The 14514-nt window shown below is 44.4% G+C and overlaps 1 protein-coding gene across 2 annotated transcripts in view; it reads left to right on the plus strand.

The window, feature by feature from the left end:
- The first annotated feature begins 2563 nt into the window (after positions 1-2563).
- The window catches only part of KYAT1 (kynurenine aminotransferase 1), a 58461-nt gene continuing 46510 nt past the window's right edge, over positions 2564-14514 (plus strand). Inside the window, exons 1-2 of one of the 2 annotated variants that reach the window (XM_068248509.1) lie at positions 2564-2702; positions 3691-3720. The gene's annotated coding sequence lies outside the window, so the exon portion shown is untranslated. Of the gene's footprint in view, positions 2703-3690; positions 3721-14514 lie in introns of those variants that run through there. The other variant, XM_068248508.1, reaches the window with a different exon arrangement.

A 14514-nucleotide genomic window follows, 5' to 3' on the forward strand; every position in this document is an offset into this window, starting at 1 on the left:
TTGGTGAGCGAGTGATAGGGAGCCCCCCTCTAGCCGCCGCCGCTCCCCCCTTACCTGGCAGTCAGTCAGCCAGCACTCAGCAGACCTCAAGATCAGCGGCGACCCGACCAGTAAGTGCGGGCGCCGGACGCACCCGCTCTATATGCGGAAGTGATGTCACTTCCGCATATCAGTGCGGGCGCTGGGTCCTAGCTCCCGCACTATTGGTCGCCGCCTGATCGAGGTCTGACGCGGCGGCGGCGGCTACAGGGAGGGAGGAAGGGAGGGAGAGAGCGGCGGCCAGATGGGGTGAGCGGAGGCTGGGCGGCGCCTGTCGGAGACAGGCGCCTGGGTGCAATGCACCCGCAGCACCCGCCCAGGCTCGGCCCTGCATGTCATGTCATGTCATGTCATGGACTGTCATCCATGATGCAAATCTCCCATTTCACCACATCATTGTGGGAACACTGCTTTTACTCATGAGTCTGGGGAACATTGCCTAATTACCTTTAGGGTCACATTGCCTATCTGGGTTTCAGGAGGAAACTCTGGCCCACTGCCTCAGAGTTACATTACAGTTCACTCCATCCACATTTTCCTACTGTGATCAGGGACACGCCCATTTTTTGGTGCAGTGTACTACCCTCCCCCCCCCCCCCCTTCCACACACACACCACCTCTGTCCCAGGTTGAGCCAAGAAAAATCTGGTCACTGTATTATAGGGCATTCCTCAAGCCAAATACTTTTTTGTTTTTGTTTTAATACTCTAATTCCCTATAAACTAAATAAACCACGCCCACAGGTTTTCAGAGAGCCAAGGCACTTTCAGACAGTAGCAAGGGCTCATGGGAGGTCAGTCTGGGCAGGGGGAGGAGGTGTTACTAGCCATTGATTTCAGAGGCAGAGGGGAGGAGGGTGGATTAGGTTTGTTTGATCAAGATGCAGATAAGCTTGCCTCTGCAATGTTTACAAACAACATGGCTGCTGTCATTGTATCACAGGAAGAAATAATCATTTTCGATTAAAACTGTTTGCAGCTAGATTTGATGTGTAAACTATCTAAACTTTAGATAAGATATATAGACAAGTTACTTGTTATAGTTAATTTTTCATCTCGGATCCGCTAAATTCCATCTGCCGACTTGTTTCCGGCTAGTTTCACACTGGAGCATTTTATTGCATAATTTGAAATAACATGATTGCAGCAGAGGGGAAAAGTCACGCCATGCATTGTGGAGAGTATGCTGTGATGCAACTGTAATTGCGTTTATTCCGATAGATACCTCTGTACATCTACTGCTAACGCCCTGATGCAGGGGCGTAGCAATAGGGGGTGCAGAGGTAGCCACCGCATCGGGGCCCTTGGGCCAGAGGGGCCCCGAAGGGCCCTCCCTCAACTACAGTATAAGCTCTCTATTGGTCCTGTGCTGGTAATAATCACTTCTATAGATACTTTGAATAGTAGTGATCACTAACAAACTGTTCCCCATCCCCTTCTAGCTCCTCTGACACTGTGGTTGTCCTTGGCAGGATTTGGTGCGCCGTATAAATTGGTATGTATAGAGTGCTTGGGGGGCCCTATTGTAAAACTTGCATCGGGGCCCACAGCTCTTTAGCTACGCCACTGCCCTGATGTGAATGTCCCATTATAATATCGTTGCATCGCTTTTGTGTGATGCAACGTAATGTGTAAGGGTGAGGCTAAGTTCACAGTGGGACCTCGCCCTGCTGTGTTTTAAAGTGTTATAACGCAATTTACCGCACTGCAATGTTAAGGCTATGCATCGTTCACTGTGCCACGTTAGTGTTGCATTGTAACGTAAAGAGTTATGGTAACGCACACTGCTACAGTATGTTACCTCTAAATGCACACGTTAACAGGAACAGGAACGCATACTTTTCATTGCCTGTATGCTTTACTGTACCTACGCCTGCGCAGTCTGCTCTCGGTGACATCAGCAGGAGTAAGGACTTGGTCGCGCAGGCTTTTTGCTACTTTAAAATCGCTAATTCTGGAAGTGAACCGGCAGCGGGGACCGGAGCATTGGCGAGTGGCTACGTGGGCACAGGACGTCAGTTGGGGCTCCTTAGAAGCCCCAGGTAAGTTCAACTCTTTTTCCCCCTACAATACTCCTTTAATGCGACCGTAACACAGCGTTTTTGTGCGTTGCCGCTTTTTTGTTGCGTTGCAACTTTACAACACAACATCCCACTGTGAACCCAGTCTGAAAGTATCCTCAATGTTTACAATAAAGGCTTTTCCTGAGTCTATATTGTATAGAGTACTGAGTCCCCAGAATGAAATTGCTAGAAAATAATAATAATAATAATAATTATTATTATTATTATGTAATTATGGCTTGAAAATCTTTAGATATGATAATTACAATTATTAAAAGCTGCAATGCCTTGTAATGAAATATCCTCCCATTACCTCTTAGCTAAAAGTTACTGATTTCCTTAGTGAGTGTAAATGATATAAATCTTCTGTGTCTTCTCTTGTCTAAATAAAGTTTTGCAAGATCTTGAACACTAGAGGCATTGATTGTTGTCCTCAGGATAGACACCACGTTGCTCTAGCTAGCTGCCTGAGCTGAGATTAGACAGTGGTAGCCAGGAAAATGGCCGCCTGTGTTTATACCCGCATGATGTGCTAGAGACGTCCTCTCGTTCTTGCTGCTGATCTCACACTATCACAGGGGTCACCAGGCACAGAAGTGAGGTATGGAAAACCAGGGGCTTCACAATGCATTCAAGGGGACTTAGAGGAAGTGAATGGGGATTGCAGCAGATGCTAATGTTAGTAGCAAGTTTGTAAAACAGCTTATTCCAGCAACAGCTGATGTCTTCAGCACGTAGACTGCAGGCAATCATGTGATTTACACAATAGATATGATATGAGTTTCCACAAGGCTGTTTTTTTTTTTCCTTCTTTTTTTGTATTACAATGAGCTGCACTGGATCTTTGCTCAGAAATAATCCCTGGTACACACCATGCAATTTCCTGTCAGATCGACGGATTGAGTCAATGATTTCCGACAGGTCCAATCGTGTTTCCAATCAATTTTGTGCAGTAGTGATTAGAAAATTGCTCATAAACCAGACCTGTTGGAAATTATTGATACAACCTCACCCGTTGTTCTGAGGGAAGCATGGTGCATACCGGGCATTAAATAAGTCAAAAGGCTAATGATTGTCAGTTTGAGGAATCATCTGTCAGGTAATTATTTGTCTTTTAAAGTGAACCCGAGGTGAGAGTTATATGGAGGCTGCCATATTTATTTCCTTTTAAGCAATACCAGTTGCCTGGCTGCCCTGCTGGTGCTCTGCCTCTAATACTTTCAGCCATAGACTCTGAACAAGCATGCAAACAGATCAGGTGTTTCCTACAATATTGCCAGAACTGACAAGATTAGCTGCATGCTTGTTTCTGGTGTGATTCAGACGCTACTGCAGCCAAATAGACCAGCAGGGCCGGCAGGCAACTGGTATTGTTTAAAAGAAAACAAGTATGGCAGCCTCCATATATCTCTCACCTCGGGTTCCCTTTAAGGGCTAGTTTACACCTAAAATCGCAAAGTTATGCTTTACTGCAGGGGGATTTTTCTTCCCGTTGAGCAAAAGAGTCCCCTAAAGTCAGAATTCATGCTTATTATTCACACTCTTAGTAACTTTGTGCTGTTTTCTTTCTTTTTTTTTTCCTTTTCCAGCTACTGACTGTCCTGATGTAATCTTGAAAGGTCAGTATATATTTTGTTGCTGTTCAGTTCATGTTGTCTCCAGGATTATTTAGTTTGAGGCTAGATTCACAGTGGGACGTTGCGTTTTGATGCCACGTTAAAGTCGCACCGCAAGCTTACAACGCAACGCGCCCAAAAAGTGGCAACGCAGCGTTACCGTTGCATACAGCAGATACAGTAAAAAATACAGGCAATGAAAAGTATGCTTCCAAGTCATTACTGAGCATGTGCAAACAGTCCAACGCAGCTAATAACGTGTATAACGCACTGCATGCAGTACTTTTACTTAACGTGCAGCGTTAGACACCAACGCAATGTGTGCACTGTGAACAGGGCATTGATTTTTCATTGCAGTGAGTTAATTTGCGTTAAATGCTGTTTTAACGCGCGACTTTAACGTCCCACTGTGAACTTAGCCTGAGAGTATTTTGTGAAATGAGAATCAGGCTGGGTTCACAGTGGTCAGTTGCATAACTCATGCGTTATGACTGTGAACTGCAGTGGAGACTGGCCATAGACTTTTTAATACAAAGCCTGCATGCAGCGAGTTAGAATAACGCAATCCGTTACTATGAACAGCACCATAGAATTGTATGGGCAGTGAGTTGGCATGCAGAATTTTTCTGCAATGCAACTGACCACTGAACAGGGCCTTGGTGTCAAAAAAACATTTTGGCTATCCTCTTAAGGATTTTTTAACACTATGTCCATTGCATCGCAGCAGACAATATAATCACAGCGAAACGCGATGCAATTATATTTCAATGGCGCTTTCACACTTGCATGTTTGTGATGCATTCCATCGGGATAATGCACTGCGTTACCCGGGTGAAGCTTGCTGTACGGGTAATAATGCAAACATTATTATTATTTAGTATTTATACAGTGCCAACATCTTCCACAGTGCTGTACAGAATATATTGTCTTGTCACTGAACTGTCCCTCAGAGGGGCACACAATCTAATCCCTACTGTATAAATACGTCTATGTATGTATGGTGTAGTGAATGTATCATAGTCTAGGGCCAATTTGGGATGTGGGAGGAATCCGGAGTTCCCAGAGGAAACCCATGCAGACATGGCAAGAACATATAAACCCCAAGCAGATAGTGCCCTGACTTGGTTTTGAACCGGGGAACAAGAGCTGCAAAGCAAGAGTGCTAATCACTACCGTGCTGCCCCTAAATGTGTCTATGGACTGTATGGGCTCTATTCACAATAAGCAGGTCGGAAAAATCATTTTGGATGGTAAAATGCCTCCTGCTGTATTTTACACTTTTTTTTTCCAAATTCACAAAAGTTTTACCCCATTCGGCAGAAGTTCTGTAATTTACCAAACAAACAGGCCTCAATTCACTAAGCCCTGCTCGGTAAGTGTCACTTAGCAGCCTTCTAGCAGGGCGGCCGGTGTAATGTCTGATTGCGCTGCCCAAATTGCAGCCCCCGAGACCCGCTAGTTCAGGAGATAGATTAGAGAAATCTATCTCGGGAACCAGCGGGTCTCGGGGGCTGCAATTTGGCATAGAGGTCGTTCGGGGGGTCCCCTCCCTACCCTGAAAATTTGGGGAGTGTAAGAGGTGTGGGAGCAGAGATATTTAGTATTTTACCTCCAGCAGCATCATTCTATAGGAACTGTGGCCGCACAGTCTCCTACTGCGCTTGCGGGGCAGCGCAAATCCACAGGCAGCGTAATCAGACACAACACCGGCAGGCAGGGAGCTGTGTGTGTGACTCGAAGTTTTCCGTACTGTGCATATGGTCATCCCTTTAGATGTGCTGCAGCTACCAGGGGGAGCTCTTCTATTTGCTACAATACAAATATGCACATCTAAAGGGATGCAGGGATGCCCACAGGATTTTCAGATTGTTCTGTTTTGATCAGTGGTGCCAACTCATCCCTTTAATTACTGACACATCTAAGTTATACAGGTTCTGAGGTTATTTGCGCATAATCATTGCCTTAACTGCATCTACCTAGCCACAAAACCTGTATAATGTCAATAATTAAAGGGATGAGTTGGCAACACTGGTTTTGATACAGTGAAAGACCCACTGGCATCCCTGTCGCATCCAATCACCGTGAGAAGCAGGCTGTGTGACTCTCCCTATTGGCTGCCTGACTTTCCCCAAAGGCTGTCTGTTAAATTACCGCACGGGGAGAGCCAGTTATCGGCTGCTGTGGGCTGGAGAAAATTACCTAACACTTTTAGCCGGTAAATGAAATGCGGAAATCTTTGTGAATTGACATTTCCTGAGGTACTTGCCGCACAAGTCGGTAATTTACCTCACTAGTCGGGAACTGTGATTTTCTGTGCGGTAACAGGTTTAGTGAATTGTAACTTCGGAAGGTGATCAGTAAAATCAGCTGTTTTGAGAATTACTGAATGCGGTAATCCTTTGTGAATAGAGCCCACGTGCGGTTTTCTATCAATGTTGCGTTACAATCCTTTTTCTTTTTTTCTCCTGGATGTGCAGTGCAATAGATGTAGTGTGAAAGTAGCCTCTGTGGCTGGTGCACACCAAGAACGCTTCTGAGTGCTTTTTAAAATACTTGCGCTTTCAAAAAAAAAAGTGCTTGGCTAATGTAATTGAATAGGAGGGAGCACACCAGAGCGATGTGATTTTCTCCCGTACGCAAACGGGGTTCTGCAACATTTCTGCTGATTTCTGAGGCGATTCAGCCTCAATGTTAAGTATAGAAAAGATGAAAAGCGCTCTGAAAAGTGCTCGATCCGATCGATTTTCCAAGCGTTTTTTGTCACAGAAGCTGTTCAGTTCCAGCTCTACTGTAAGAAGAAATAAAAAAAACGCTACACCAAAATGCTCTAAGAATTGCTAGGCATGCTTAGAAAATCGCTAGACACATGCCTAGAATCGCCTAGGAAAAATGACTTCAAAAAGCGCTGAGATTTAGCATTTACGCTAGCGCTTTTTGGTGTGCACTGGCCCTAAGACTTCGATCATACTTTGTGTGTTGCTGTATTTCTGCATGTGAATGCCCATATTCACATCTCTGCATGATAGACCACATTATCCAAACCAGGGCTGTGGAATCGGAGTTGAGGAGTCTGAACGTTTTTTGGGTATCTGGAGTCGGGTGTTTCATAAACTGAGGAGTTGGATGATATTTGTACCGACTCCATAGCCCTGATCCAAACGCATTTTCTACACTGTGTTTCTGGATAAGGTGCGTTGACAAGCATGTTACCATAGCAATCTTCATGCTATGAAAAGTAACGTGCCTGTCATAACATGCAGAGTGTGCATTGCACTATGCCTGCATTGTAGCTCAAGCATTACACATCGTGCATAGTGTGAACGCAAAGGCAACTGAACACACAAACAAAAAATATTGAAACTCCCCATGAGGTCCTGAGCCCACTGCTGCATGTTTGAAAACGCATGTGGTTTTCATGCGTTTTTGAAATGCGTTTTTAAAAACAATCTTAGGTGATTGTCATAACATAGGAGCCAGGTTCTGGGCCACAGAACTTTATTTCAGTAAGTTATTGTTATGCATATTATGCTCTGATTAAGACTATACCTACATGGGCGTAGCAATCACCCCTGCGACCTCTGCCATAGCAGGGGCCCAGAGACTTTGGGGGCCCTGCCACCTCCCTTAACCCAACCTCAAGTGCAGCCAATTAGCAGAGAAACCTCCCTATTCACTCACAAAAACCATGTGCGGGAGTGTGTGTAATTTTCCTGCTTCAAAGCAGAGCACTCACTGCTGCCATTCGCCAGCTTTCAATCCTATGGGGTTCAGGGACAAAGTGGGCCCCATGCTCATCTTTGCAGGGGGGCCCTATTTAGTCTAGTTATGCCCCTGAATGCCTGAATAATGATCAGGCTTATATATTGTCTATTTAATATGCAAAGTTCATTTGATTTTCACCCGTGCAGAATATTAATAAAACTTACTTGTTGAATAAAATGATCCCTTTGGGGGCAGAGGCTGAGTCAGGACTATGCTATCGCTTGTACAATACTGATCATATTCACTTTGGCAGTAGAGGTATTGGCCAGACAGATACCAGTAATGCTAGTAAAGCTACTGGGCATCCTCAGTTGGCGAAGAAAGAATAGTCTTTGCTGGACCTTCCTCTGGGTAGAAGCATTGTTCGCCTTCTAGCTCAGGTCGTTGGAGAAGTATGTACCTAGGAGGTGGACGCAGGATACCCTTCAACCTTAGTGCCATTAATGTAGATTGAAGGTGGGGTGGATCAGCCTGTTCTCCCTGCACCAGAGGCCTATTGATCTATATTGATGATAGGCCTGCTCGTTTGTTTTTTGGTTACAAGGCTAACCATGGTAGTGACGTCCGCAAATTTGATGACCTTGACAGAGTCTGCCATTGGATCTGCAGTTGTTATTGTAGAAGAAAAATGGCATCTGTGACAGGATGCAGCTTTGTGGGGCACCTGTGTTGATGACCTTTTGTTGAGAGGAGATCTTATCCAGCTTGGCGACTTGGGACATGTTGGTCAGGAGGTCTGTGATCCATAGAGTGGGATGTAGAGTGCTGTGAGATTGTTCTGTAGAATAATGGGGCTGATTGGGTTAAGCTAAACCCCAATAGCAGGATCCTAGCATACAAGTCAGGTTAATCTAGGTGTTAGCTGATGAGCTCCAGGCAAATTTTGATGGCATTGTCAGGGACCTGTTTGCTCTGTACGTGAACAGTGTGATATCATAACCATGGTCCTAGCAGTTTGCTGTCTGTGTACCTTGTTGCATTGTGGGACATAACGGCCTTTTTCAGCACCCAAGCTGTTTCTCCCTCTGTGCATAGAACTCTCCGTAACGAACATTCCACACAGATCACCTGGCAAAACTAAAGATGTCACCACAATACATTTCAGAACGTAAATCAGGGAGAGCAAAGATTTTACTAATCTATAAATGAATATTGTAAGCAATAAGCAATTTTAATCATTGTTATTTTCACTACAGTTCATCTTTAGGTATACAGATACGATTTAGATTAATCATATACAGATATAATTTAGTCTAAGCTTGCATGCAGATGATATAATTAATGCAAGCAATGACAAAGCTATCAAATTTATTTCAGCTCTCTCAGTACTTCGCAGTATTTTAGCATTATTACGGGATTAGTAGCAAACTAGTCAAAAATTTTAGCCCTAGCAGATAATGTGTGAAATTTTATAAGAAGATCCTTTTCAATCCAAAGCTCACCCCAATAAAACACGTCAGGAGTAACTTTGACGTTTGAATGTGTAACACTGCTCACAGCTACCTACCAGAAAATATTCCAGAAATCATCCAAGCTTTGGAGGAGTGGAAGACATACCATATACTGAATATTTGCTGTGCAGTATTATAGCTAGAAAAATGGACAAGCAAGGTCCTCCAGCATCCACACACAGTCTGTGCTGCAGGAAGGGGCTAGCAAGGAGATTCTTTAAAAAAAAAAATTTTTTTAATGATTTTATTTTAAGGCCGCTAATCGAGGAGCTAATAATAAGCTATTTAACCAGTTCACCCCCAAGGGTTTTTACTCTAACGGACCAGAGCAATTTTCACTTGTCAGTGCTCCTCCCTTTTATTCCCTAATAACTTTATTACTACTTATCACAAGAAAATGATCTATACCTCGTTTTTTTCGCCACCAATTAGGCTTTCTGTGAGTAGTACATTTTGCTAAGAATATTTTTATTCTAAATGCGTTTTAATGAGAAAAAAAGAAAAAGAATCATTATTTCTCAGGTTTTAGCCATTATAGTTTTAAAATTAAACATTTTCCTGTGGATAAAACAAACACATTGTATTTGCCCAGTTGTCCCGATTATTAAACCATTTAAATTATGTCCCTATCACAATGTATGGCGACAATATATTATTTTGAAAAAAAAGGTGTTATTTTTCTGTTTTTTTTTTTTTTTTTTTGTTCTGGCCATAATTACCAGCCCCAATGTAATAAATTAAAATTAATTTTACCCCATAAAATATAGATTAAAAAAAAAGCTGAGTCCATAAGGAAACTATTTATTTATTTTAAGCTGAATTTTTTTTTACAAGTGTTTTTTTTTTTTGGGTGGGACGGTTGTAAGTGTAATTTTATTAATGATGTGTATGTATGTATTTTGTATGTGTAATATACTTTTTGGCCACAAGATGGCGCTAGTGAACACTCCGTTTTAGGAAGTGATCACTTTTTTTTTTTTTTTTTTTTTTTACACTTTATTGAACAGTAACAATTTCCTGTTTTTGTGAATGGACGTAGCCGCTGTTTGCGGTCACGTCCATTCACTCCAGGCACTGCGATTCGGTAGAGGACCGTTCGGTCCTCTTTCCCAATCACTCAGCACGGGATCCCGGCGGAATCGGCGGCGGTAGCGGCGCACACACGGCGGTAGCAGCGGCGGGAACGCGCGATGTATTAAAACGTCATGTTGCTGTTAATAGGGTAAAGCATGACGTTTTAATACGTTAGGGTGTCATTAAATGGTTAAAAACCGTTTAAAAGGGGGAAGCTTGGTGGACTTACCTCCCTCGTAGAGAAAACAGACTGTGAGACGTTACTATAATTCACAGTAACATTTGTTAGATACTCCAAACGTACCAACGCGTTTCGCAGGTCTCAATCCTGCTTCATCAGGCAATAAATTGGAGAATGCAAAGTCGGGTCTGTATCGTGGCCAAACGCCAGAAGCTGTTTTCTCTACGAGGGAGGTAAGTCCACCAAGCTTCCCCCTTTTAAATGGTTTTTAAACGGTTTTACCCTTATCTGCGCCTCTGTTTACTTACTTACCTACCTTGGTGGAGGGCTGTATCCCCAATTTTTCCTGTCTACAGAGAGCGACTTCTTAAACCTGAGTGGGGTCAGGTTCTAATTCTCCCCACCTGCCTTTCCAGTGGTTGCCTTTGCGGCGACCTCTGTGAGTATAATTACTGTTTTTATATTCACCTACCTTTTGACCTAAATACTACTCCATATTAGGCTCTCTGTCTTCTTTGTTCTTTATTTCAAGTCTTTAATAATAAGCTATACCATACTTCCCAACCTTTTGAGATAAGAAGAGGGACACTTTGAGACACACCCCTTTCACACCTCTAACCACACCCCCACCACACCCCTTGTAATGCATACCACAAAGAATTTAGAAGCCAAAGATGTAGTTTTATCATTCAAACCACCCTGGTCCTCTCTATCGTCATTAGTTTTCCTTCATTTTAGCATTTGAAAATAAGAAATACCGTATATCAATTTAAAGGTTGGGAATAAAGTTTAAAGTGAATTAAACACATTTTTCAGTAGATAAATGTATAGTATATAGATCAGTCTTTAAAGCGGACCTGAACTCAGAACTTCCTCTCTGCTCTAAAAGATAAGCAACAGCATAATCGCCTTTAAACAAAAAAACATTTCTTTGTTACAGATGATACAAATCCTAAAATAAATCTGCACTGTTTCTACTTCTTGATCATAGAAGCAGACATATTGTTAACCTCCTGTGCTTTCAAATGGCCTTATCTGCCATCTCTGCCAGGCAGTCATGTGACACAGGTGAGAGATCAGATTACAACTTGTGTTACATTAGGGTGCATTCTCTATGTATTTCTTCAGTCCTGTGCAAGAGTTCCGGTCCATTTTAAAAAAGGGACTAATGAAGAAGAAAAAGGGATGGGGGATTTGGTTACCAACGAGGGACTGTCCTTCTGAAAAAGGGCCAGTTGGGAGCTATGATAGTCTACACAGGTTTAGGAAAAACATTTGTCCCTAGAGTTAGGTTTCAGAAGGTTCATCGTTCTATTGGCAGTGAGACATTTTTATCACATTCAGGTCTTAAAAGACTACTGTAGGGGGGTGGAGGGAAAAAGAGTTGAATTTACCTGGGGCTACCTTCTAATGGTCCCCGCAGACATCCCGTGCCCGCGCAGCCACTCACCAATGCTCCTGTCCCCGCCGCTGATTCACTTCCAGAATTTCCAACTTTAAAGTCGGAAAACCACTGCGCCTGCGTGGCCGTCTCCTCTCTACCGCTGATGTCACCAGGAGCTTACTGCTATGCTCCCGGTGACCTCAGTGAGAGCGAGGACACGGCCGCACAGACGCAGTGGTTTTGCGACTTTAAAGTCGGAAATTCCGGAAGTGAACCGGAGGCGGGGCCAGAGCATTAATGAGTGGCTGCGCGGGCACAGGATGTCTGCAGGGGACCGTTAGAAGCCCCGGGTAAGTTCAACTAGTTTTTTTTCCCCTTCCACTCTACAATACTCCTTTAAAGTGTACCTGAGATGGGATACGTGGGTGTATTTATACTTACCTAGGTGCGTGGGCTACCTCACCTTCCTCGCTGCCGCTCCTTTCACTTGACATCACTCCCGGTAATCTGGCCAGTCGCTGCTTCTGCAGTACTACTGTGCAGGCGAAGAACGCTCCCGGCTGCAGGAGCACAAATGGGGCTGCACACTGGCCAGATTACCAGGGGGCATATCTAGTGACTGGAGAGGATGACGGGGGAGCCCACGCACCTCATGGGGTGGAGGAAGCCCCAGGTAAGTATTAATACACCCAATTATCTTTTCTAAGGTTTCCTTTAAATATTTTCACTAATGTTTTCCTACTTAAAGACTTAGCTGTGTAATAGGTTGCTGTAAAGGGTTTAATCCCCTGGAGTCTTGATTGACTTTTAAGAGCGTCCCTATATGAGTGACACAGAGCAGCACTGATGTATGCTGGGAAAGGTGTAGCGCTTAACATAAGACCCAGACGGCCAAATTCTTCTTCTTCTGAGAAGAGTCAGGAGAGGAAGGTGAGATGCTGAATTCTCTGCAATAGCCAAATGTATGTTCATGGAGCATATATACCGGTATTTATCTTTCTGTTTCATCTTACAGTGTATTAGTGTACTCTTATCGCTAAAGGTGTCTGTTGTGTAAATGGCGAGTAGACATGGGCCATTTTTCATCTTCTGTTTAATATAACTTTGCAGCACCCTACAAATGGAAAAAGTACTAAAAAGTAGGTGAAAAAGTACTAAATTATTCTGAGCATTTTCTTGCTTGCCAGCAGAGGCGTATCTGGAGGGGCGCAGGCATGGCTCATGCCGTGGGCGCCACAGCACCAAGGGTGCCATGCCTGCTCCTTTGCTGCACTGCCATGCTGCAATCCTATGCTTGCCCTTTCGCTGCACCACCATGCTTGCCCCTGCGCTGCTCTGTCATGTCTGCTCCTGTGCTGTGCCACAATGCTTGCCCCTGTGCTGCACTGCCGTGTCTCCCCGTCACTCAGGCCTCAGATCAGATTAATTCTGTTATCTGGGGAACATGGCTCCTTAAAGGACAACTGAAGTGAGAGGGATATGGAGGCGGCCATATTTATTTCCTTTTAAAGAGAACCTGAACTGAAAAGTCAAAATAACCATACCCAGGTCATACTTACATTATGGGTAGTCTACTTCTCAATCTCTTTCTCCTCTCCTGGGTCCCATTTGTCCACTGTGATCAGTGGAATTCTCCGTCGTCCATTTTAAAAATGGCCATTACCCCATAACCGCTTCCTGGTCAGCACACTGTTAAACTGTAATATCACCCACTTGAGCCATAGGAAAACATGGACATTACCTTGCACATTCAGTTGTAACTGACACCTGCTGATATATAACTGACAGCAACTGGTATATTTCAGTTCTGACAAAATATTTTCAGAACTGGAATGGATCACTGTAAGAAGAAAATGGTGAGCCTCTGAGAGGAACTGACGGTGAGGTTAGTATGTAATATTCATTTGCAGCTACGTGTTTATTTTCAATAATTTTACTTGCTTCAGGTTCCCTTTAAGCAATATCAGTTTCCTGGCTGTCCTGCTGAACTTCTGCCTCTAATACTTTTAGCTGTGGACCCTGAACAAGCATGCAACAGATCAGGTGTTTCTGACATTATTGTCAGATCTGACATTAGCTGCATGCTTGTTTCTGGTCTTATTCAGACACTACTGCAGCCAAATAGACAAGCAGGGCTGCCAGGCAACTGGTATTGTTTAACAGGAAATAAATATGGCAGCTTCCATATTGTTCTCACTTCAGTTGTCCTTTAACTTATGTATGTAGAAGGCACTTGGCATAGTGTAGAAAAGAGCAGAGAGAGGAAATAAAGAGATATTTCTGAAAAAAAAGTGACTTCACCAATATCACTCCCTGCTTCTCCAGTCCCTGCAATCTGTGGGTATCCAAGACCTTGCCCTAGCATGGTTTTCATCCTACCTCTCAAATCGCTCCTTCAAGACCTCCTTTAATGGTTCCTCCTCAACCTCCCTCCCACTTTCAGTTGGGGTCCCCCAAGGCTCTGTTCTTGGTCCCCTGCTGTTCTCCATTTACACCGCCTCCATCGGAAAACTCCTCTCCTCTCTGGGTTTCAACTATCCAGGGCCGGCCCGCTCATGAGGCGGGGTGAAACTTTTGCCTCAGGCGGCAAAATTCCAGGGGCGGCACCCGCCCGTCCGTGGGTGCGGGGAGCCGGCCGCCGAGCTGGAGGGGTAGCTGGCAGGACGGGGGTATTGGGCCTAGCGGCGGGGAGGGGGGTCGGACCCCCCCCTCCCTCGCCTGGGTCCCCTGTGCTCCGCTCCCCTCCAGCCTTAAATACAAGCAGCCGCTATGTGTAAGAGGCACGGGCGGGTAGGACTCACCTCTTCCTCGTTCCAAGCGTGCGCTCCACTGACGTCACTTCCTGCAGCGTTGCAGGAAGTGATGTCAGTGGAGCGCACGCTGGGAAGAGGTGAGTCCTCCCCGCCCGTGCGTCTTACACATAGCGGCTGCTTGTATTTAAGGCT

Source organism: Hyperolius riggenbachi, chromosome 8, assembly GCF_040937935.1.
Source record: "Hyperolius riggenbachi isolate aHypRig1 chromosome 8, aHypRig1.pri, whole genome shotgun sequence".
NCBI classification, from domain to species: Eukaryota; Metazoa; Chordata; class Amphibia; order Anura; family Hyperoliidae; genus Hyperolius; species Hyperolius riggenbachi.